Consider the following 27,115-nt stretch of genomic DNA (forward strand, 5'->3'; position numbering starts at 1 on the left):
TAAAAGTGCGTCAACTTAAAAAGTTAATTCAGATTTCAGAAATCGCAAAAAAACCAACCAATTTTCACTTCATTCTAAGGCAGACGTTTGCTTCTCATTCCTTGAAATGAAGACTATCTGGGTTTTGACAAATTTGAACCTGTTCGTAATGTAAATATTAAGGTTTTTACAGTTACGACTGCTTTTTATGTTGTTTTTGAAAAAAATTCGGAAATAATATTTTAAACTAACCGAGGTGTTGTAAGCGTCATCTATTTTCCAATACTGACTAAAAACCGCATATTCCCTTCTACACTATGTTTTCTTCTGAAATTGAAGAATTATTAGGATATTATATGTTGAATTCGGCCAGCTTAAACGGACTAAAGTCATACTTTAAAGGTAAAAATTCCCAGATTCCTTAGAGTCGATGAATATTTATTTTTCCCGTATACATATTTTGGCAACCACTTGGTTCTTCCTCACCGACTTAATTTCACGACGGTGCTCGTAGACATCAAGGATGCATGCAAAAATGGGATTTGAATACTGACAAATATTATAGAATGAATGATTGCATAGTGTTTCCATGATTGTGAGACACCTATTTAGCAACTTCCAACAAAACATGGGACTTCCACTTGAGAAAAGACGTGCGCGAAGAAACGTCACCTTAGTAGATAATGTGACATCACATCACTTCTGCAAGATGTGGTTTTACAAAGTAATATCGCAAACATCAGCTTTCATTTCCCTAACCATACATGTGATGTCATATCGCTAGCATCACATATTGCCTTTGGAAGCTGATATAACCTATTTCTTATCACTGAAGTGATCTTCCCAGCGTTTATCACATTTCTTGCGTAAAATATACGGCAGCACTAAGTAGACAATGAAGAAGTAACTTTCTTCATGCAAAAGATTTTCATATACTACTGTTAAATATTTTCACCTATAAAGAACAGGGAATCATGAGTTTTGCGAAAAAGCAGCTGGCTCAATTTGTGAAATGTACTTCTGTACTAAGGACAGTATGATGTGTTCAACGCATTCCAATATGTATTTTTCGGTGATACGATATTATACCGACATCGACATCACTAAATATTATATATGACTTAAAAATATATGTATTTTCTCTCTATTGCTTTGATCGCCGAAAGCCGGACAGGGAAACAGGGAATTTCAGCACTAACAGATTTGCAAGTGATTTTCGGCATCGGTACTCGTCCACCGCCACTTGTGCTAGGAAGATGGGTTTGATGTATCGAACGACACATTTCAATACTACTCGGTGACGCAGTGATATTTGGATCGCAGTCCATGAAGTATGTGATATTACTGTCGTGAAAGTATGTGATATTAATTTTTAAGGTGATATAATCTTTAAGATATATGTAATATACATCCCCCAGGGAATGTTCAGGATTTGTTATCACATCTGAAGGGAATTTTAAAGACTATCAAGTTAAGTAAATTAGTGTTATACGGTTTCCAAAGTGTTCGCTGAAAGTCAAGTTAAAATCGTGTAATTTTAGTTCATTTCGAAACAAAGGACAACGCAAAAAGTGATGTGCATTATAAGAACCCAAAGGGATTTTGTACTTAGAAACTGCCACAGACCCTACCTAAGTTTGCTGGCCCCATATGGTGGGCTTGTCTAGAAAAGTTTAGCTATGTGGTTGAAAGGTCTGCGCCCAAATAACTTAATCATCACACATTGCACTGCCAAAAACAAACGTTAGGCAAGTAAGTTGCATCTTTCCTTGTTTATGTCTGGCAATCTGAGTCACGATTATTCCTTTTAAATCTAAATATTCCAGCTTAACTAAGAAAGGCACAAATTTTGAATTAAACATATTAGGTTGTTGCAAAAATAACACCGGTTTACGGGGTCGTGTTTTGTTATAAAGAAGAAAGGGACCTACAAATGCCACACAAATTATTTCTCAGATGTCGAAGATCACGATCGGCCGACATTATTTTTTATTGTCAGAGATTTGCCTAATGATTTGGCCCTTCACTTTGGTCTAACCACTGTGTTAACCTTCACGAGTTGTTATAAATAGTTCATTTCATGTCATAACTTACAAAGTACAGTTCGTTGCTTTTCCGTAAAATCAGTGAAAATGCAATTTTAAACCAATTTTTCTATTATTTCAGCAATTCATGAAGTACCAATTTGCTCTTTTTTAATTATTTCAGCTAATGGTAAATATTGACGAACGGTTAAGTATTCAATGTTAAGTTGTTCAGCAAATTATCGTGTAGTTTGAAGCTAATCGAAATTTCACGAGGTTTCTCAAACTGCCGGTGTTTTCTATGTTTATTAGTGATGCTTACGTGAACTACTTTATAAACGTTACGTGTTGTTTTAATTGCATTCATGCCTAATTTGATTTCAAATAGAAAAAATGCTCGAATTCGAAGTAAAGTAAGTAGTAGACAAGTAATAGAGGGGAGGCATAATACCGACCGGTGGTCAAAGGGTAGTATAGCTCCCGGGGCGAAACGTGGATTGGTACCCACGATGGAGCATAAAACCTGGGAAATGCCTGCTGAACCAACACCAACAGCTCTACTACCAAACCCTATCTCCACCTCCACGTGGTGACCGCTGGGAGCTCTTTCTTGACGAAAAGCTGCAGACGGAGAAGGATGAAGGCGAGTCTCCCGCGCCTAAAAACGGGACAAATTGTACCAACTGGTCCTCCAGGTTGGGGGTTGGGTAGGGCTGACAACCCTACACGGAAAACAACCTGTTACGAAGCCACAACAGGAGCCTCGGATAGGACGGATTGTAAAACGACGGACCCGGCAACGACAAAGGAACAACGATTTGCGCATTTTCTCATGGAACGTGCGCTCCCTGTACAGAGATGAAGCTGATAAGCAGCTAGCCGATACCCTGTCCCAATATAGGGCTGATGTAACAGCGTTGCAAGAGATGCGATGGACAGGGACCGGTTTCCTGGAGAAGAGCCACTACACCATATATTATAGCGGCCATCCAGTAAACCATGTGCTCGGAGTAGGTTTCTTAGTCAGCCAAAAAATGAAACCTGCTGTTATCGGCTTTGAAAGTATAAGCGAACGGCTATGCACTCTGCGCTTGCGAGGCAAGTTTAGAAATATAAGCCTCATAAACGTTCACGCCCCTAAAGAGGAGACTGCAGAGTCGGAGAAGGATACCTTCTACGAGGCAGTAGAAAGAACCCTCGAAACCTGTCCCAGATATGATATCAAAATCATACTTGGGGATTTTAACAGCCAAGTAGGGAAGGAGCCCGTATTCAGGCGATACGTTGGCTCCCATAGCTTACACGAAAAAACAAATGATAACGGACTGCGGACTATTCAATTAGCAGGGTCACACGAAATGGTTGTTGGAAGTACCTGGTTTGCGCGGAAAGCGGTCCACAAACATACGTGGGCCTCTCCAGACGGGACCACTTTCAACCAAATTGACCACGTGTTGATCGAACGCCGCCACCTCTCAGCCTTGATGAATGTCAGAACATATAGGGGGGCCAATATAGACTCGGATCACTATCTCGTTGGCATGGTGCTCCGAGCTCGAATAACAATACCACCTAGAATCCCCTCTGACAATCAGGTGAGAGTGAACACTGAAGCCATCCACAACACAACCTTCCGCGACACCTATAAGAGGGAAATGGATGCCGCAATAACCGCAGTCAATAGAGGACCTGGAGATGAAGCATCAACTAATGATCTTCACAACCACCTGAAGAACGTTATCATGGATACGGCCACAAATATACTTGGCCCCAGCCGCAAAAGGAGTCGGAACGGCTGGTTTGACGATGAATGTAAGCTAGCAACGGAACGGAAGAATGCCGCATACCGAGTAATGTTGCATTCTCAAAGAACGCGGGCACGCGCAGAGACTTATCACGAACTCCGTCGAGCGGAGAAGCGACTTCACAGACGGAAAAAGGAAGCCTGGGAGAACCAACAAGTCTGTGAACTAGAAAAGTACAAGGAGCAACCGCACCAGGCGCGGAAGTTTTACCAACAAGTCAGCAGGATGAAGCCTTATACACCTCGATGCTCATCCTGCCGAGACAAAGAGGGAAATCTGATTTCCGACAGAATGGGCATATTAGGGCGATGGGTTGAGTACTTTGATGAGCTACTGAACAACCAGAACATCGGCGAGTTGGAGGTCCCGCCAACTGAAGACGACGGACAAATACTGCCACCACCAAGTTTAGGAGAAACAGTTCGTCCAATTCATCGGCTAAAAAATCATAAGTCGCCAGGAGCCGATGGAATTACAGCCGAATTGGTTAAATATGGAGGCGACCAGTTACACCAAGTGGTTCATCAACTTGTGCTCAAGGTATGGGACAGCGAATCAATGCCTGACGATTGGCAACGAGGCATAATCTGTCTCATACATAAAAAGGGAGATATCACACAGTGCAGCAATTATAGAGGTATCACGTTGCTGAGTACCATCTATAAGATATTCTCCACTATCTTGCTAGGCCGGATAGCCCCATACGCACAGAACATCATTGGCCCATACCAAAGAGGCTTCACTCCGGGCAAATCAGCAACAGATCAGATTTTCTCTCTGCGGCAAGCGATGGAAAAACTGTTGGAATATGGACAACAGTTGCACCATCTGTTCATCGACTTTAAAGCCGCCTATGATAGCATAGCCAGGGTAAAACTGTACACGGCCATGAGAGAATTCGATATCCCGACGAAATTAATAAGACTGACTAGGCTGACCCTGACCAATGTGCGAGGCCAGATAAAAGCAGCAGGATCACTCTCAAGACCATTCGACATCAACAACGGTCTACGACAAGGGGATGCGCTATCATGCGTCCTCTTTAACCTGGCCCTCGAGAAAGTGATCCGTGATGCTGAGGTGAATGCAAGAGGTACGATCCTCTTCAAGTCCACCCAACTAGTGGCCTATGCTGACGATATCGACATCCTGGGAAGAACCACCCGAGACGTTCAAACTGCCTTCATCCAGATCGAGCAGGCGGCGCGAGATCTTGGGCTGCACATCAATGAAGGCAAGACAAAATACATGGTGGCAACGTCAGCACCGAAGACGAATCAACCAACAACATCAAACCGCACTGGTCAAACACAAGCACGAACAAGAATAAGGATAGGGGAATACAACTTTGAGACCGTTGACAATTTCTCCTATCTAGGGTCGAAAATCACAACCGATAACAACTACGATGATGAAATCCGCGCACGGTTGTTGTCAGCCAACAGAGCCTACTTCAGCTTACAAAGACTGTTCCGCTCGAAACGTCTCACCATAGGGTCAAAGCTCTTACTGTACAAGACTATGATCTTGCCAGTCCTCATGTATTCCTCGGAAACTTGGGTTCTTAGCAAGAAAAATTGCGAACTCTTGGCCGCGTTCGAGAGAAGAATCCTCCGAAGAATTTTTGGCCCCCTACATGAGGATGGACGATTCCGTAGCCTACACAATGACGAAATCTATGAGCGATACCATGACCGTCCGGTTGTGGATAAAATCCGGCTCAATAGGTTACGGTGGGCGGGTCACTTAATCCGTATGGATGAAGATGATCCCACCCGGAAAGTCTATAAGGGCAATATCTATGGTAGGAAAAGAAGACGAGGCAGACCCTGCCTAAGATGGAAGGATGGCGTGGGCCAGGACGCCAGACAGCTTTTAGGGATATCGAATTGGTGGACCTCGGCGCAAAACCGGGATGTCTGGAGTTCCTTATTAAGGCAGGCCTAGACCGGATACCGGTTGTTGCGCCGTTGATGATGATGATAATACCGACCAAACACATATTATAAAATGATATGTGTATACCACTTTAAAATTAGTAATAAAAATCTATAGACGAAACATCCAATTGAGATGTATGTTAGACAGCAAAGACACACTAGGGTGCAATGTGGTCAGCATTACTTTGATTAATGGGCGAAGTTGAGAACTAGACAGAAAAAGTGCTACCAAAGGACTCCTTTTCAAGAGAAACCCCAATATCCAAGAAGATCAAATATATTCTAAAACCACTTGTCAGTTTTAAGAACAGACCACTGTCCACGCTAAATTGAATATCCTCACAATTTCTTTCGAATTGGCCGTAAAGACGTTAAATTGAGTAAAATGGAAGAAAACTGGGAAATAATAGGGTGCAATGGAATACTGATATTATAAGTGTCATTATCGGAGAGTCAATGCCACCAGCAACTGAAACATTGAAATTTTATCAATAAAACGTCTTCTGCTTTTCCGAGAAAATTATTTTTTTATTAGTCCCCATCTAATCTTTACCTCATTTTTAAGATGGTCAGTGAACCTACATATATTAGATATGCATACATATGCCTATCTTCAAGATTGAAAGAAAAAATATTTCATAATTTTCACACATATATCCGAGCAAATATAATTAGAAGTGTCAATAACGTGCCGGTTTTTTGATAGTTGAATGACGATGGGAGTAACATTCCAGTGTTTATTCGATGCGAATTTCTAAATAAATCCACGCAATAGCCTCCAAAAGTAATGGTTTCATGGCCAAATCAACATAATTTTCCATACCAGTGCGAAATGACACGCTCATTTGAAAGTAACACTCATGCTTATTTGAATAAATTTACTTTCACTCACTTCCACTCTCGCACGAGATTTGAATTCAGTTTGGTGGTTATCTCCAGTTTTTTTAGCCCATCCCTGAAAACTGTCTTGAAAGAAATGTAAGGGGCATATGAATTTTGCTTGGTAATTGTATTGTGTAATATTTTATGGTTTTCAGGAAGATGCCTATCGTTCACATTTAGCGCCTGCCAAGCCAACATTTCAAAGTGTCCTTCCGAATCTCCACGAGTCAGACAAATAACAATAAAAACTATAAAATAAACAAAGAATAGAAACTATTTTGGGGAAACCCGTATCAACTGTCCAAGGACGAACGTTGACGTTGTCAATGCAGACATCAGAGCAATTCCAGACAATAGTATCTAGAGAGATAATCTCTAGAACCTAGATCTATAATATAATTCCATCTCTAACGTCATACCTAAAACTTTTTACGTAAGCACCGGCTAAAGGCTCGAATATTCAAGATTATCAATAGTCATTCATTTTTACTGCTAATATTATCTCTACGCAAACACGTGATTTAGTCTGCAATATGTAAATACATATATGTATACTGGTATGTTCAGCTTGTATAAGATCTGGAGTAGGCGGAGAACCTACTCGGTGAAGATTTCTCAAGTTTCATTGCGATTGCGCTGAAACCGTCAGCATATTTACACATCTTCGTTAACCTTGGCCTTCAAAATTCGTTACCAGGCATATTCCGCCCATATATGAAAGGACGGAGGAAGGGCGCCGGTTATAGGGTAAACCAGTATATTCCACAGAATTCTACGAACTTTTGTTCCATAGTAAACATTTGCAAACCGATTGGCAACAAGAAAAAAATCGATAAAAACACTATTGATTTTTACACAGGTAAAAACTCATTGACGTGCAAAAACAGCATGAAATGCATAATCTTTCCATCCGGTTCAATGAATGTTTAAATTTTTCAGCGGAACACGTTACGTAACACTGTGGCTCCTGCCAAAAAACTAGAAGTCTCTTTCGGCAGACGACACAACCAATTTAAATCGACGCAATAACTTCTGATTGACCAACTAAGCAGTGGAGTACTTACTTTCCTCTTTGAAAACTTTCTAATCCTTTGCTAGGTAGCGTAAAATTTCTCGAAATATTCGTTACAAAACTATATCACAGCCGCGTTACACAGTCCTTTTCAAATTGCCTAATTTCTATTGAAAAACAGTCCTCTCACTTTTTATTTATCCTATCAAGTGTCTTATATAATCACGACACTATGGAAAAGACCGAGGGGCTTTTTCCTAGGAGAGATTTAAAACCACTAAAAACTAGATTCACTAGCACTAGGATTATGGGTATTTAGATAAAATGATCTAGCACCATTAACTATGTTACGTATGGGAAGTAATAATTTAACCGAGGGAAAAGAATACTATCGCGGCGACAAGATTCTCTGCGACAAACCGGATTGGCAAATGCCCCCCGAATGAAAGGAAAAAGCACCGAACAACCGAGACCCCGTCACTTGATTGTTTAGTACGCGTTAAATTTAGCCAAAGTGTGGCATTGCTCTGAATTTCGAGGTGGTGAAAATTCCTTCGGTCGTGCGAGCTTTGGGCACACGGTACCTATCGCGCTTGAAGTTTAGCTAGCGACTAAAAGATACATTTCACTGTGGAATTGAGTACAGTACATGCTAGCTGAGAGTTAGCCACATCAGTAGAGATTACAGTGTGATATGTGGGTATTGGAGTAACGTAAGTCGCATATTTCGTAAACGTTTACTTTAAAGTTTTAAAAGAAGTAATTTGCATTTATCTTTCCTTAAAAAAAGATATTCAAACAACCTAATCCCCGCTCTATTTCACACGGAATCTTGCATGATTACCACAATTTGAGTACATGTATATGCTGACTAAAGTAGCTCAGATCAATCTGAATTCGAGGGCATTCTAGATGTCTATAACTCCAACAATCCCATTGGGACTGATATCATAAGCGCCGAATGCTTCCAAACATAGGTCGAATTCGAACTGTCGCCTATTGTATTCCTATCAATTGAAACTACTGCGGAAAGAATAGTTTTTCTCGTATCTAAAACAGGGACCGTTAAGAAAGAAACCAAAAGTTATAAGTGGGAGATTTTATCTACTAATATATTCCAATTTTTTTATGTTTATGATCACCCACAATATAATTTTTTGGCACCGCCTGAGTCTCAGTTTTTTTATATATTTTCTAGAATATATACACGCCATATTTATCGTAGAAAACAATTCTCAGCACTAAAATTGGCAGTATAAGTTTTAAATTTTTCTAATAATAAATATTACAGAAAGTAGTAGATTCGCACCAAGCTTTTCACTTTTGTGGTTTATAGTACGCTGTTTCTTAAAATGAACGTTAAAAATGTGTTTTTTTTTGTTTATGATTACCAGGGTAAGAAAAGATGCAACTATTAACAGCATTTCATAAAATATAGTCATACTTTGCATGTTGAGGTCTAGATTTTATATGAAAATATACTGGCCTGAAATTCTGCACTCACTAATCCATACTTTTCATTTGAAACCCCGCAGAGTATTCGGGGAAAAAATCACCCTTTCCCATGGGTACGAAATCTCTTTCATCTCAACATCATATCATAGGATCTAAACACGAAATTCCGCTGGTGGAAATGTACTAGGGGCTACTTGGCTTTTTTTTCAATTTTCCCACTTAGAAGAAAGCAATTGAACTAATTTGAAAGGGTCATTTCATCATCATCATCATCAACGGCGAAACAACCGGTATCCGGTTAGGCCTGCCTTAATAAGGAACTCCAGAAATCCCGGTTTTGCGTCAAGGTCCACCAATTCGATATCTTTAAAAGCTGTCTGGCATCCTGGCCTACGCCATCGCTCCATGAAATCGGAAACCAGATCCCATTTGCTTAACGTATCAAATGTTTTGTGCGTTTTTAAGTAAGAATTTTTGGGTGCACGGTTCTACATTAATATGATACTGACAACTCACGATATTTCAGCTTCTGGTTAAGCAAAATTTCGAATTATTGAACTTTTTTAATTTACACCAAACATTGGCTTATATATTTTGCATTTCAGGGCTGGATTTGCTTTCATATAGGATTGCTCATGCTGCATATTATTACATGTATTTCCATCGTTTGTTTCTTACTGAGGCGAGATGTAAGCGAATGCCAAAGTACTGTGTTGTTGTAATGACGCCTGTTCGGGGCATACAAATTGGAAAAAATAGAGGCAGTTATTGTCACCGCCGACGTTTTATTTCAAGGTCGTGGTTAACCAAAGCAACATTAGCGGAACCTGGAGCGACTGAGGAAAGTAGAATGGTGGATGATCAGCTGGACTAAGGGAGTTTTGGAAGAGCTGGAGCACATTCGTTGGGTGCGTAAAGAGAGTTATAGTAATTGCGGAAAGTGGCCACGGGTTAAACAAATTTGGGAGAAAATTAAGCGGTGCATTTATTCAAGAGGGTGTTCTAAACGATAGGAAGACTACATTATTATTAGGTAATCGGACATATTTTGTCTTGGGATAAAAGGATAAAAAGCAGTTAATTAAGAACAGCTCAACATTCGGCTCGCTTTGAGTGAAGGAAAAACGACAAATTAATTTTGTATACAATGTCAATTAAATGACCATCTCACTTCAATGCACAGAAAGCAGCCTTTCTTGAGGATTCTACATCATACTAGTCAGCATTTCAGATTTTACAGTAGCTATTTGACATGTCTCCTGGGACGTGCGCCGTTAGAACTTCATCGTAGCGGGTGCGGTGTAACAAGCTGGCCATCTTGTTAAAAATAGAAGCTCACACATTTATGGATGCCGAAGACGATTTCTCTTCCTTTGAAAAGATTTTGAGAACACTCCGGACCAAACGGTGACTTTCTCCTCCTGCAGTGACGTTTCGTGAATGACGGGTTCTGTATTTTCCAAATTTGACAGTTTGATTATTGACCCCATCAGAGATTGAACAAGTCGGGAAACCGGAAGCTAGACGCTTCAGGTATGAAAGGTTTTATATATTTCTTTTATAAAGAGATTTGAGTGTGTATTTGTCCCATTAGCATGTAGCACGTAAAATATGCATATATTATGTGAAAATAGCCACTTTCAAGTGATATTGACATTCATAGTCTCGAATTTGCAGAGAAGCGACAGCTTTGACCTAGTATTACTTTGTTAGTAATAGTGCGATTTTCACCAAATTTAGCAGGATCATGCTCTATGCTGTAGCCTATATTGTTGCAATTTTGTGATTCTAGGGTGAACTTAAGGGGGGTTTTCCTGTCAATTACTAAAAATTATAGTAATGTACTATTATTAGCTTTATTTGAACAGCTATCGGTATGGAGGGTATTTCGGAGCCTAGGGACCATATAGTGGCAGCCCTCTGATTTTTTTCAGTTTTTTCGGTTGGGTAGTTTCTGTGAATGGGATCGTTAAAAAAATGACCATTTTCAACCCCCCGCACTCCCCACCTTTTCAACAAAAGTCAAAACTAAGACTGGCTTCGAAAAGTATTAAGCGAGACCTTTAATTTGATACCCCACATGACTATATTTCATGAAAAAAAAAATTACACCCCCCTTTTGCATGTATGGGGACCCCCCCCTTAAATTCGTCGTAAAAGGATGTAACTCACTATATGCGTGAGCGTTCACAGTTCCCATCCTTCTGCCAAATTTGGTGTCAATCGTTATAACCGTCTCCGAGAAAAATGCGTGTGACGGACAGACAGACAGACAGACGGACAGACAGACAGACGGTAAACCGATTTTAATAAGGTTTTGTGTTTACACAAAACTTTAAAAAGGAAGGAAGGACTTCATAGAGATGAAGAAGTATGAAAAAAGGCAGAAGTCTGGATATAGGAAGCAAAACGATCGTAACTTTTAACACGATTGCCTTCCGTCGGCTGATCCTGTGTGGCAAAAAACATTTTGCGCGGTATTGTTGCCCTTCAGATGTTGACCCCGTTGGACTATGCCGTCGCTACACAAAACTTAAAACTGTCCGTTACTTTCACGGATGAATTAGTGACGCAATTATGATTACACAGTCCAAAATGCTAAGCAACACAGTTTCTTTCTCGATATTGGTTCCAGTTATGACGAAGTGAAAAAATATCGATGGTTCCACCGGTGCGGCAAGCAATTGCCACCTCTAGTTCCGCATCTTTTCATGGCGGACGAGGCTCCACTTTCTCAGCGATAAGTAAGCCCGTTTTGTGAATGTTTCCTCAGCGAATGCTTCGTGGTCCTCTGGAAACAATGAATTAGACATTATCGGCTGCAAACGTTTTCGCCATTATAACGTAAGAGAAAATCATTTCCTATTACAAAGTTCAATTAGATATTCGAAGTTGCGTATGTTTCAAAACCTGCAGGTATAGACTTCTCAAGGCACTATGGCTTGTTAGTCTTTAAACGTAATCAAAACTTCCTGGAAGAGATTCAAGTAAAAAATTTTCACTCAACTAAAACCGTAAAACGGAATATTAAATCTCGTGAACCGCTATCTAGATTTTCACAAATATCCCGGCTAAACAAGACAATCGCAGAAGTAGCACATGCAACTAAATATAACCTCCAAACCATTCCAGTGCTGGTGGTAGTTTCAAGATACAACCCAACAACTACGAATTATCTAGTTTAACAGGTAGTTATCTATTTTCAAAAGGAAATGAAGCTTTTTAAAAGGCCATGGTCAACTCCATTGCATCTCGTACCAAAAAGCGATACAGACATTTGATGGTCTTGCAGCGGCAACCGCTTAGGCTATTGATAATTTCTCCTCTCTTGGGTCGAAAATCACAACCGATAACAACTTCGACGATGAAGTACGCGCACGTTTGTTGACTCAGTACCACTACTACTAACTGTCACCAGAAAAACTGACAAATGACACTACCCATGGTGTGCTCTTTGGTTTGCATAAAGCATTGCAAGATGAGCCAAAGATAAGCTTTAGAACCTATTTATGAAAAATTATACGCCTCCCAAAGCCAAAGAATACGATGAAACAGACAATTACATAAAACAACTCAAAGGTCACTTCACGACAAAATATAATACATATTCATTTTTATAAGCTTATCATTGGTCAAAGCAATTTGGATACAACAGAATGGACCGAATTGCAGAGAAAGATAAAGGAATGAATTCAAGAAAGTTTAAGGGAAGTGTTCAGTTTGCAGTTGTTGCAACCTCGTTCTCAATTCATAAGTTTCAGTTCAGTTTTTGAAGGCTTTGGTGCGGCGTATACAGTAGTGGTCACCAAGAAAGTCATTAAGTTATTAAGGAATTGAAACAATAACAATTCTTATTCTCGCCTAGGTCAAGGACGAGCTAGTGACTCATATAAGCACATCCAGCACTAAGCGCATAAATGGTTCCCGAATATCGGATTAAAAAAAAACATAAAAAGGAAACGACGGTTGCTCTATTTGTCTACTTATTTGACAGTTACGAACACAGCGGAAATACACTTGCCACCCTTATATGCCTTTATATAGAATGCGTCTATTTTGGAATGCATATTCCTGGGGAAGCACAATGAGAATCGTATCATGCGACTAATACATGTCTATATATGGATTGCCAAAATCGCAGTTCAATATACGAAATTAAAAATTCCGAAATTTCATGATTTAGTTTTGGTCATTTTGAAGTTCAACGCCCATTAGTGCCTCGTGGAAGATTTTCCATTGACTGCAAAAACCAAATACCAAATAATGGAGGTATTCTTAAAATTGTCAACACTTTAATTTACGCTCGATACACAGCTCTCGTTAGTAGCTCATCATATGATCCCATTAGAAAAAAAAAAGATGAATGGAACCACCATGAATTCACTCGTTGGTTGAATAAATATTAACACTCTCATCATCAAATAGCTAAGTTGGCGAAAATGTATGATTTAACTGGTTCAAACCAATTACGAATACTCCCCGGGACAAACCTCTTTCGAAGATAGATGACTAAGCATATCCACTTATCATTGGAGACGAAAAATATGCGGTGTGTGTTTGGTCCACTCGAAATTAGTGATTGGTCGCTAAGAAAGATCAGCTGCTTTTTTGATAGTAAGCTGTTTGTAAAAATCAAGCTGGCCACTACCTTATCAGGGGAGCCACTATTTGGTATGGGGCCAGAATGGGTCAAACGAAGTTATCGAAGGTGAAACTGAACCGTTCTATGAGTACAATTTTTGGACTTTATGCCTGTTTAGTAGTTTTTTCTTGAAGTGAAATTCATAAAAATTCTTGTTGCCTTGAATCAGATAAGATACAGTAGTGGGCTGGACGATGAAATTTTGGGAGCGGTTACTACGGAGTTTATATTTTCTTATCATATGGTCTTAGGATCGTGCAACCCAATCAGCTAAGTGATGCACGCTCGAATGTTATTGTTTGCTTGTTTGTATAAGTGTTTAGAAAGTGCTAAAAGCGATCAAGTATCATTTTCAATTGATAGTGGAGACAACAGGCTCGATTAATTGACTATTTACACGATTTTACTACCATTTTGATGACTTTTATTTTTATTGACCAGAAACATATATTGTTTTGCAATAAATGCTCTCAACCAAATTGAGAATACATTTTTTTATTAGAAATTTCCAAGAACTGAAAATCAACCACGAAAAGGTAGAATAATTGATGAATAAACAAAACCTATTGATTAAAATATCAATTCTTGAAGAGAGTTTAGTGAAATAATACACAATGAGGACTGAAAAAGTCAAAACAAAAAATTACAATTTGCTTCCAAGTATCTGCACGCAATAATTCAGAATACAATATTGTTGTAACTGTTGTTTTCGTTAGGCCACATGACTCTACTACGAAATATGGTACAGCTCCACACCTCGTAAACCTTTCTGTCAAGTGATTTCTTCATCGATATAAATATCCATTTGTATAAAATTTTACAAGCAGAAGACAATTACAGAAATGTTGGAAAACGACTCTTTTCAAAGCTTATTCTGACCTAACCCAGCATCTTAATTACCTGAAGGATTCTACTCTGCTTGTACTCAGCAAACGCATCCTAAGACAAGGGAAGTCAGTTTTTTTTTCAAAAAAGAATTCGAAAAATGATTGTCAAAATTTTATACAAATCTTTGTGTTTATTAAATTTTTTAAGGAACAATACTCAGAAAAATAAGCTTCCAATTACGTACTCTTCTTCGAAGCAAGTAGCTTATTCTAAGCTTAAAACAAGAAGAGACGGAGGAGGAGAAGCTTGTAGGCTCCGCATAAGCTCGGGATCGGGAAGTGAAAATTGCTGGCAAGAAATTTCAAAGATATCTGCGCGGTGAAAGTATAGTTTATACGGGGAAAGTTTTTATTTAAAGAAGCCAAAAGAGCGAGGCAGTCACAGTTGCGGAAGGGAGACCAGATTACACAGCAATGTTCCAGGATGTTACTAACGTGAAAGTTGAAAGGTTTGAAGGCAGGATTGAGATGAAATCGGAGATGATGCGTAGGATAAAAATAGGCATTTGTTTTGGAAACGCGATTGATGATGTCAACGAAGTGGAAAGCTTGTTATTGAAGGTTACACCCAGCATTGAAGCGAAGTGGCATTTGCTTGTTCACCAAGCACCAACATAGCAGTGTATTTAAATTTAATTACAAGAGAGCACAATCTAGCGGAGGCGAAACGAAGGCTAATAATTTAAAGTCGTCTCCTTAAAGTGAACACCAACATATAATAATAAACAAACCAGAAGCTGGATGCTTCAGGTGTGAAAGGTTTTGTGTATTTCTTATATAAAAACATGTGAGTGGACATTTGTCCCATCAGCAATAATAATAATCATTGGCGCAACAATCCATATTGGATCAGAGCCTTGAAGTGTGTTAGAGCAAGTCATTCAAGACCGTAACCGTACACTACAGTACAGTAGGAGGCAATGTGGTCAGCATTGCGCTTGCCCGAGATTATTACCCTAATTTGACTCAGGTACTCATTCACAGCTGAGTCGACTGGTATCCGACGTCAAATCACGATACAAACCCCATTGCCACCAGTGAGATTTGAACCGCGACCTTCCGTATGACAGCCTTGTGTTCTAACCACTTAGCCATCCGTGTCCCATCAGCACCAAGCGCATAATGTATATGCATATATTATATCAGAATATTCATTTTTCTGTGCTAATGACATTCCAAGTCTTAGAATTTGCACTGAAACGACAACTTTGACCTATTATAACTTTGTTATAATGCCTTTTGCAGCAAACTTGGTAAGATCATGCCTTATATTATAGTCTAAAGTAATGCATTTCATGACTCCAGGATGAACCTAAGGGGGTTATTAACTTTATTGAACAGATATCGGTATAGGGGAGCGTAAGCACCGGTGTTTTTTTTTCAGATTTTTCGGTCGGGTAGGTTCTGAGAAAGGGTTCATGAAAAAAAATTACCATTTTTCAGCCTCCACTCACCCCCTTGTACATTAAATGTCAGAATTGTACCTAGAACAGTACTAACCGAGACCTTTCATTTGATATCCCACATGACTAAATTCGATGAAAAAAAATTGTCCACCCCCGTTTTGTATGTATGGAGACCCCCTTAAATTCCACGTAGAGCGATGTAACACACTGTATGCGTGGGTGTTCACAGTTCTAACCTTCCCACTAAACTTGGTATCAATAGTCTTAACCGTTTTTGAGAAAAATGCGAATGACAGACAGACAAACGGACAGGCAGCAGACCGACTTTTATAAGGTTTTGCTTTACACATGATGGCGATGAGCCATATGACAATTGGGCGGAGGGGCAGAGAGAATTTTAAGAGAAGTATATTGTAGTTGACAGAATCAAAAGCTTTAGAGAAATCAGCATAAACAGCTCCAGCTCAGAATTAAGCCAACAGATAGATATTTCACAAAGCCATGTGGGTCTTCCGCTATGATGGTCAAGTAATCATTGACGTATCTCCCGAGGGCTTTAGAACAAAAGGAGAGTAGTGAGATAGGACGATAATACACAGTAGCATCCTTCGAGACTTTTGATGAAGATTATGCATAGAGGAAGGAAAATGTATTGGAGGAAGAGTGTAAAGGGAAGAAAATGTGTCTAGGAAGAAAGAAATTGAAATACTCATCGTGGCCACGCCCGATATTGATGTCAAGTTCAAGCTGAACGATCTCGTTTTTGCTTTTGGAGACTTAAAAAACTATTCGGACAAAGTAAGCATCCGATGACGAATGCTGTGTCTCAATTCCAGTGTTTTCGGAATGCTGTCATGTCGTCATTGTTACAATTTCGCTCAACAAGTGAGAAGTATCAAAAGAAGAACATGGCGGTTGGGACTCTTGCTCATTTCGATAGGTACACATTGTTTTTTGGAGTGTAAGCGCTAACGAATGCATGTTATCAAGACGTTATCAGTAATTATTCTTTGTCTGCTCCGACTATGGGTATTTGTAAACTGAATCAATAAGTTTGCACCTTGTTTTTTTTATGCTTTTGTCATTTTTGTAATCTTGTGCATAATTTGCTTATTTTCAAATCACACGACCATCAAATTTTGTTTCCGCACTTCGCTGGTTTTAATTGTTTGTATTGAATCAGTTTCATATTTCCACGATATGCGGATGATATTTCACAAACAGTGATATTTTCAATTGGACTGTAGTTTTGCGCAAGATATCATGAATCGATGCGCCTCCCGTAGCCTAAATAGCGAAAATGAAATTCATAAGGCATACCATAACCGTCTTGTTGTGGATAAAATTCGGCTCAATAGGTTGCGGTGGGCCGGCTGATCCAGTCCGGAAAGTCTATCTATGGTAGAAAAAGACGTGGTAGACCCTGCCTCAGATGAAGCGGTGCCGTAAGCCAGGACGCCAGACAGCTTTTAGAGATATCGAAAGCCGGGATGTCTGGAGTCCCTTATTAAAACAGGCTTAGATCGGACATCTGTTGATACGAAGTTGGCGCGCTCTGTTGTTTTTTTTTCGACATTGCAAGTGTACGTTCATTATCAAAACGGAAAACTTCGGTGACCAATTTTATACCAACGATGCGTCTAATTTGGGATTGACTTTCTCTTATCAAACACTGTTTTTTACCGGAAAAGTATTAACTTTTTTTATTGTTTGAGGACTTTAATGGCCAAATCAGACTGTACCAGGTATAACAATAAGAAAAAGAATAATAAATTTAGATCAGTTTCAATTAGTTGAAGTCTATGCTATAGTCTATCGACAACTGGAGAACCAACCGTTCAAGTTTGAAGTGGTCTGTGACGGTGTGCAGATAGAGGCGATTATTCCTGAATAAATTACTTCTGATAGACAGCCTGACGGGCAGTGCATTAGGGTTTTGCAGAAAAGCTTGGCTGGTACCCGAAACAATAATTTGAGTGAGGACGATTCAAAAATTATAATAATTCCTTATCACTGTTGATTGTGGAAAAGTAAAGAGCAATGGCAGCGTTGGTTCGTTGATTTATTAGTCATTTACTTTTAGCGCTCCACTTAATACATAACTGTCTGGGAAGCGTAAACCAGAACCTGATTAAATAGTATTTACGCCCGAAAACGGCATATTTACAAGAAAATATAAATGAATTCATGTTTTTAAAGTGGTATTTAACCGTTCGTAGAAAATTTAGTCAATTAGTGAAATAAAGCCCAAGCAAAATAAGAATGATGCAATCTTGAAATGAAATTGCACAGTCTCAGAAACTCTAGGAAACCTGTAAGACGACTTGTAATTTTTGTTTTCCTAGAATTTCTGAGTGAATATTTGATCTACTGACAAAGCGTTCCAGTTGATATGGACGTCTTATCTAAACTAGTAACGTTAATTATCTATAGTAGAGCCTTGGGGGAGAGCTATCTGAACTTTTATAATTTTAATCCGAGAAAAGTTTCAGTTTTCAGGGTGTATTCGTTTTACTATAAAGAAATATGTGCATACATATTACCAATTGACACTACCATAATCTCCTGCAAATTCCTCTAATAAAAATAATCTGTCATAACATCCTTTTACGTACTTTGTTTGTATGTTATTCAAATCTTCTCATAAATTAAATATCGATTGAATTGCGTAAGAAAAAGTGTAAATTTAATTTACCAGTTCAAATATCGATATACTATTCTTGAATTGTCGACAAGCCCATTTTTTTATCTGAAAGATACATATGTATATACACATGTATATGACACGTGAAAATGGAAAATATCTCAAGCGTTGCCTGATATTATTGAGCGATAGAGGAATTTTTCGAACGTTAGAATTTTATGACTTTCCATATTCCTGATACAATCTAATTAATTCTCGATTTAAGAAACTGGCAAGAAATTAGAAAATTATACTTCTTTGGGTGTCAATATTAGACAAATTAAGTTACCTAATCTATTTTCTGTAAGTTGGTCACTTTTTGCGGTTCCAGTTTTATTCAACCGCAAAGATTTCAGTCGCTAGGCCAGATAGCGTTCTCAGTCATGAGTAAGAAAACAATTCTTTGTTGGGAAATTTCGACATCTGAATATGAATTTATGGGGCTTATTTCCTTGAAATCAAGTTGAAATTATATGGAAGGTGAAAGAATTGCCACATTATTTTATCGCAGATATTGAACTTAATTCAGATAAGATCGAGCAAACGAATCATATCTTAATTGCATACAATATGTTTTGTATCTCCTTCTCCAAGGTTATTATTCTATCTGGCATTCAATCTTTGTTTACTGAAATAATTTCTGCAAGTTAACAACGTCGACTACGAAAATCAACCGAAAATAATCATATGATGAATTAGCGTCTGTGGTTTGGATTGAATACGTTTTGTTACGTAATAAAACGTGCTGGGGGAAATATAAAATTAAGTTTACGTTGTCTCGCTATAAGTTTTATCGACAATTAAAAAGTCATCGATGATGGGAATAGTTAACGCAATATGGAAATGTGATATAACACATAGTCAAACTGTGCAAAGTCTAGTGCTTATTAAACGATGTAACTGGTTTTAACTAATAAAAAAATTAGTCTACGTATGTAGTCTCAAAAATGCCTAGTAACAGTTGCCAGCGTGTCGGTTGATTTCAAATTTATTATTTGTAGTTTCTAAACTCTCACTAATATTTTCAGAAGGATTTGTATTAAGGGCTGAATGTCGGATATCAGCCGATTCAGAAGCGAATGAATATAAGAGTCCAATCAGGATAATAATCCCGAGTGGGCGCAATGTCGATCACATTCCCTCCAAACGTATTCTCAAAATGAAGTGTTCTACGACGTTTTAGGGTTCAAATACCATTGTGTCACCGATTATTATGATTAGTTATAAATGGCTCATAGATCCCCAAATACGTCCGTGCACCATTGGTCCTTGGCTTTGGTTCATTATCCCAAAGACTCATTGACACGTTTGCAGGAAATTCTGCGCTCCGGACTTTAGAAATGAGCCCCTCGTCTGCTTTCTTCTGATCTAAGTCTGTTCGAAAAATAGGCGAACTGCCGTCATAAGTCAGAATGTGTTTCATTTAGAGGTTCCAGATGTTCGTCCCTTTCAAAGTAACCGCCCCTTCAATGTACACAATTGTCCTAAAACCATCGTTTCATCGTTCTCAAAAAGTCCTGGTACGCGTCTTTTGTAAGATGTTCCAGTTCAGTTCAGTTTGGGCCGTAAGAAAAATTCACGAGTACCAAGATCAACGATTTTTCAGGGCCGAATGGACTAGAGTGCAAGTAAAGGTGTTTTCCGTCACAGTGGTCCAATCTCCACATTTTTGGTTTTTCCACGGATGACATCCGTAAAATTTTCATTGTAGTAAATATTATTCACTGTGGAAGGTGCGTGTAGTGAATAATACACTTAGCATCAAAAGAATCTTTGAGCATTATTTTGACATCTCATTGGATCGAACTCAACTTACTTTCGTGCGTCTTGGGACGTTTCACCCAGTCGCTGAGACGATTTGATCTTGGTTTCAATATCATAAACGTAAACCTCTAATTCATCCCCTGTTATCAGTCCTCTGTTTCAATCTTTTTCTAAACGATCTAATGTAAAGAGTTCACCAGTCCTTAGTGGATATGTTGATGGACTGATTTTTGAGATCTGGTATCAGCTGCGTTCAGTGAGGTTTGCCATTTTACTATTTTTCCTACTCATTAGGAAATTCTACCAAAATTCAAGGAACTTTGTTGATACTCAGAGAGCATTTCATGCAAAATATGGCTGTCATTCCGTTCCTTCTGAGCTCACCACCGCTCCTTCTGAGCTCACCGTATAATTGATAAGTTGGAAAAGAACTTTACTCTACATTAAACTAAGCGACCAAAACGACATTGTAGTATATGTAATTCCGTAAATATTGCAGCTGTTCAAGCGAATGTAGTTGCTAAGGATGTGCGAATTCCACGCCATTTGCAGGAGGACCTGTCTACGATGACTACCCGGTGTATTGTGGGCTTGGATCTCGGATAGCATCCATATAAGATGGTATTGCCACCAAATTTTCATTATTTACGACGTGATTTCGCCGATGGGGCTTTAAGGGTCATTGAAACTGATCAAAATTTTCATCGAAAAATCAACATTTGTGTGAGGCACACTTTTGATTGAATGGCTTTGGTTAATAAGCAAAATTGTAGTTGTTGGTGTTAGTCAAATCCTCAATTGATTCATGAACCTCCATTGCATCCGGAAAAACTCACTGCATGGTGCAACTTATGGTGTGATGGCAGCATCGGACCATAATTCTTCAAAAATAAAGGACGACCTCCCATAACTGTGAATGGAGAGCATTATCGTTCGATGTTGATCGGAATTTGATATTGACACGGACGATATTTATTTTTAATAAGACATCGTAACTTATCCCATTGCGATCTTAACAATGGATTATTGGGCGTAAAGCTCGTTGTGTTATTAATTTCGAGAAATGGCTCTCGCAGCTAGCTGCCATGGTCGTTGGATTTAAAACTATTAGACTATTTTCTATGGGGTCATGTTAAATCATAGATTGATGCCAACAAACCCAAGACTCTTGATGAACTTGAAGCCAACATTTGAGCCACCATTGGCGATATATATTTTTTAAGTCATAAATGGAATAAAATATGCCACCTAATAAAAGCAATACATACCATATTTAGGCAAAATTACTTTTTTTTTATTATTTTAATTTAAACATAGGCACGGTTCTCTTTTTGGGTTTTTGTCGTCAAGCAGGACACGATAAGTCTTTAATTCTCCGGGAGAAGTATCGTAACAAGATCCAGTTGACCACGCGTTTATCAACAATTATCATGGAAGGACGTCCAGAACACTCATCGTATTCAATTGACAGTCGGCCGTCCTTAAAGGGCTCATGCCACTTGAAATATGCTGAACGCTTTTTATGAAGGAACGTCACCATAAACCGTGTTCAGAATAAGAAATGTTTCAGTCACAGATTTTTCAAGTTAAACATATTTGCTACTTCATGTCATTCATTTTAATATCCGACAAACCAAAAAATTGCAGTGTATTGAAAATCGTGCAGCTAACCGTTAACTAAAGATATTTGGAAATGGAAACCAGTTCTATTACGAGTAGAAATTATCTGTACAAACCTAGCACCTGCAAAGGGATTCTTCCCGGAAACCATCTGGAGCTGCACCTTTCAAAGAGTCTGCATATTTTTTTGAATAAACGTATATGTCTTCATTTTCTTCGTATGTCCGATCACTAGTATTTGTCCTGAACACCGAAAAGTATACATCAACTTTTATTTTGTCGCTTCTATCCACGATTTCCCAAATGGCTGTTGAACAGTTTAAGGAACTAGCGGGACCACCCGCTGGAAAAGCCATCAGGAATAGAGAGGACCTCACCAGGAAACTGAAAGATGTGGAATTTACGACCCGGGATGAACGACTAGTGTCATTCGACGTGGTTTCCCAGCATCAAAGTGAAGGGGGCGCTTTTGTTTTTGGAAGAGTGGCTACTGAGTAAAAATCCCACATCTTTGACGTGGAAAAGACAAACAGGGGCACTCATGAAACCTGTGGGGGAATACATGCATACAAACTGGAGGAGGATGCTACAGGTTCTGAATAAGGAACATCGAAATTTTAGATTTACAATGGAAGTAGAGGTCAATGGAGAACTCCCGTTTCTTGATTTAAGGATCATTAGAGATGAGATGCAGATAAGGGCATTTCTCCCAACTAACTATTTCCTTTGACGGATATGGAAGAGGTGTTCTACATGATCCTCGCCCCGAGGAAGGCCACACATCGCTGAATATTTTACTGGTATGTTTTGTCTATTGGGCGTGGGATGAGTGTGATATCATCAACGAAACCAAGGTTTTGGAGATCGCGGATGTTCTTTGCAAATTCATGTTGTCAATTTTTGAACCTTGGATGTTAAGCCCAAAAAGGGGAGTACGTGATCCAAAAAATGGGTGGGAGTAAGTTACCTCATATTTGGTCCGATCCGACAGCAAGTGGATGCTGGACAATGGACTCTGCAATTCCTAAGCAAGCTGGTTTTTTTCGGCACTTGTTTACAGAGTCCCTTGGATGCGTTCAACGGTTTCGTCACTGTTCCCGTGTTCATTCCTGGTTTATTTTCCGTCAATGTTTGTATCTTTCTATTCGTTTCTCTTTTTATCCTCCACATTTTCTCCTCCTGAGAAAATCAATTTTTTCGTGGTGTTCTTTTGGACCCCCAATATTTTAGAAATGTGGTCATTGCTGTAGCGAAGCCAATGTGTTACTTGAATATGTTTAAATTTTTTATTATTTTACAAAATCGTGCAGCCATAAGAGCACCATCCACAATAGCGTCCCAAAAGCCAAGTAGCCGGAAAAGTATCTTCTTGTGATTTTCTGGAAAATACTTTCTCATATACAATATTGGTTAGTGTGATTAGGCGATTCTGAATTATGATGCCTCCATGAAACTTCATTGTGAAATGCTGCTTCATGATAAGTATAGCGTTGACATTATACTTTTAGTTTTAGGCGGCATGTCAAAAGCTTTAACATTTATTATATAGCTACAAGGAAGGATAACATGTCATTGCTACCCAGAGATGATGGTGCTAGATGGAGTGGAACCAAATTTAGGCCTTGCGTTGCTTCCGCCTATTCCTAACATACTTTTGAGCGACGATACGATGGCCAAGTTAGCTGAACATCAGCTTCGAATCTCACTCCGTCATGAATGTTTGTGTTTATCTTTGTGCCGTTACGTTATTGTAGGTTTGTCACTTGCATAGCAATGATGTGTGATAATAATGAAAATGACGCAGTCTAATTGAAAAGCAGATTAGACAAAAATGAAATATACTGTGTGGATGTCCTACGCTTTACAAAGAAGTGAACAGGAGACATATATACTGAGACCAGGTGCACTAGTAGAACCTTCGAGTACTATTCATCTATAACAGATAACCCAACCATCAAGAGGCAAATACAAGATTCTTTGAAGCTTTGCACCAAGGTCCATCAATTCGACCACCCTAACAGCTGCCTGGCCTACATCATCCTTCCTATCCGAAGAACGATCTGCCATATCTTCTTTTCCTACCTACGATATTGCCAATTAAGACTTTGTTTCTTTCTCATCACCCATACCGGTTAGCTGACCGGCCCACCGGGTCTCGATAGTTTAAGAAGTACGGATATATTGCAGATTATATACAAATCGTCCGGTTATATTGTTGACAGTATGTTAATAATATTTGGAAGGTAGAGAGCCTGTTACGGATCACTATATTAATCGAAGACACTCGATTTTTCGAAAATTTTCGGTTTCTACATGCTTCATCGAGGCACATGCATTTGAAAAAAAATAAGTAGATTATTTCACAAAATGACTTAATTATTGAATCCACTCAAACGTGTAATTGATTAGATAAGATAAAAGAACGTCACATTGTTACTAGTATTGTGCCGCATGCGTGTGATACGACAAATCATCGCAGTATGGAACCAAATCAAAATGTCATCATTATTAATTTCTCATTCGGTGGCCACTCAACCATTATGGATATTCAGAGAAAGCTTTTCCTGGCTTATTTTCTAAAACAACAAAACATCTCTCAGAACTTACTTGTATAGCATGTAAATCGTATTATCGTCTTAAAGAAACCTGAAACGTTAACTCAAATGTTAAAGGCCTTCAATAAGTTGCATATATTTTGTGCATAGAACGGTTTCTGCCTTCACGGCCAACCAGTCGCCTGAACTTCAGTGAATTCTGTTATTTCCGTTCACGTTTTCCCTGTTCGTTCGTCAGCAGTGCCACATTGATTACCCGTAACACTTCCTTAACCGGCCTAGTCTTACGAAACACCTATTCCATTTGCATCTGGGGTCACAGTCATAAATGTTATTGTATTTTCTAGATTTTCCACGCGGCTACCACGGTCACAATTTCTCTCATTGTCAGAGCGGAAAATAGGAACGACAGCAGTTGATCTTCGCCAAGGTTTTTTCTTGAATTTTCGTTCGTAATTAAGCATCTATAACGCTTCGCAAGCTTATGTTAATATGTAGGTAGCGTAATTCGTTAGCCAATTATCAAGATATAAATTAGGCATGAGACTTTGAATCATATACTATATTGAAGTATTGCATAGATACAGCTACCAGGTGGGTCGAATAGATTCCAATCTAGTCGTAAATTAAGTGTGTCGAAAATCGCTTTATCATGACCTTGGCATTGTGTTCCTTGTCGCTGTGCAACCTGACATTGCAGTTTAGTGATTACCGTATCAATTTATTTTGATACATGTCAGGTGGGTGGATGGAATCAACAAGGGGCTTGAATTCGCTGATTAGATTATGTTGTAAGAAGTTGAGATTTTAAATAAAATCGGAAAACTAATTTAAGTTACTTTTTTACATGAAAATTGAATACGGAACTTAAAAACTCACTAAATCACGCGGTTATCATTTTATTAAAAGAAATTGCTTGCATACGTCTATTTCATTCTGCATTTATTGGCGATTATTTAGATAAGGAATGATTGTTTTTGGGGGACGAGGGAAATTAATACTTAATGGAACTCGGCATAACACAGTGTAGCTATAAATTATATAAAAATGTGGACAATTGCAGATAACTTGCCTATTCTAACTTTACTTCTTAATGGCAGTTAACAAAAGGTGTTAGTCCATGATCGCCTAGCGAGAGAACTCGCCGTTTCGAAATCGGCGAGGAAGTAAGATCAGCCATTTTTCCTAGGACAAAAAACATTGAATTTTATCGCGGCCCAACTGAGCATAATCCTCGCTTGCTAGATGCAGGACTTCATTCACTTTGTGAGTAACGAGTAAGTAAGGGGGGGAAGGGACTGGTCGAACTAGGTCTGAAGACGACGAGAGCAAGAGTACGTTCTGCAAAGCGATGGAGGAGTTACTGGGGGAGAAGGTTCTCCTTTCTTGTCTAGAGTTTATGTGCTCTCTAGAAATCCGAAATCTTGACTGTCTCACAGAAGAGGTCGAAGTGCCGCAAGGCCCGGATAGGAATCACCTCTGTAAATGCTCGAGGTGAAAAACTCTCTGCGCTGGAAGTCCCCAAGTAATATGCGAGCAGCGGGAAAATCATAATTGGATGGATAGTATGCAGGGTGTGAATGCGGATAATTCTCATCAAGTGCTACAGGTGGCTGGTTTATGGACGCACGTCAGCAACAACAAGAAGTGTTATAACCTCCGCCGTTTGGCACACCGTTTACCCGCCAGCCGGGAGGCATATGCCATAAAGGCAGAGTATAGATCAGCAAAAAGGATACTCCGCAGTGCGCTAAATGACGCAAAGGTCGCGGCTGACTGAACCTGGTCAATGAGGTGAATGAAGACCCGCACCGAGGGCTGGACCTCTGGGATGCTCCCTACGAGTCTGTTGAGACACCCCCAGATATCCTGTACGGGTTGATGACAATAGCGCGGAAAGCGTCGGGGATTGCCTCCTTTTCACGATGAAGGAGTTCGAAGAAGCGGTTCTCTCTATGAAAAACAAGAAGATACTGGTGTTCCGCCAATGGCCAGATTTGCTGCTTGGGGCGTTCAACACTTTGCTTGCTGGACAAATATGCTAGACACATTAGAAAATTCATTTCACGTGCCAAGCTACCTCTTGCGGATATTGAAGGATTATCTGAAAGACCGCTCCATGCTCTATGAGACGCTAGAGGGCTAGAGTAGGATGGAAACCACGTCCGGAGTAGCACAGGGATCCATTCTAGGGCCGGACCTCTAGAACGCTTCCTACGATAGTCTGCTGAGACTCGACATGCCTGGTCGGTTATGCAGACGATGTTACGGCACTTGTTACCAGACGCACTGTTAAACAGGCGCAAAGCAAACTTGACATATTGATGCGACGGGTAAGCGGATGGATGACTACTCATGGTTTCAGCCTTGCACTGGAAAAAACCGAAGTAGTCATCTTGACCAGAAAGAGAATTCCAATTCTGCGTCCCATATCGATCGGCGAGTTGACTATAGAGTGGAA

The 27,115-nt window shown here is 39.3% G+C and overlaps 1 protein-coding gene across 5 annotated transcripts in view; it reads right to left on the reverse strand.

Annotated features, from left to right (window-relative positions):
• Positions 1-27,115, reverse strand: part of LOC119648654 (2-oxoglutarate dehydrogenase, mitochondrial) — a 79,132-nt gene that overhangs the window by 45,598 nt on the left and 6,419 nt on the right. The window contains exon 1 of one of the 5 annotated variants that reach the window (XM_038050427.1): positions 7,695-8,254. The exons of the other annotated variants lie outside the window; for them this stretch is intronic. The gene's annotated coding sequence lies outside the window, so the exon portion shown is untranslated. Of the gene's footprint in view, positions 1-7,694; positions 8,255-27,115 lie in introns of those variants that run through there. 5 annotated transcript variants of the gene reach the window in all.

The sequence above is a fragment of the Hermetia illucens genome, chromosome 2, assembly GCF_905115235.1.
Source record: "Hermetia illucens chromosome 2, iHerIll2.2.curated.20191125, whole genome shotgun sequence".
Taxonomy (NCBI): Eukaryota; Metazoa; Arthropoda; class Insecta; order Diptera; family Stratiomyidae; genus Hermetia; species Hermetia illucens.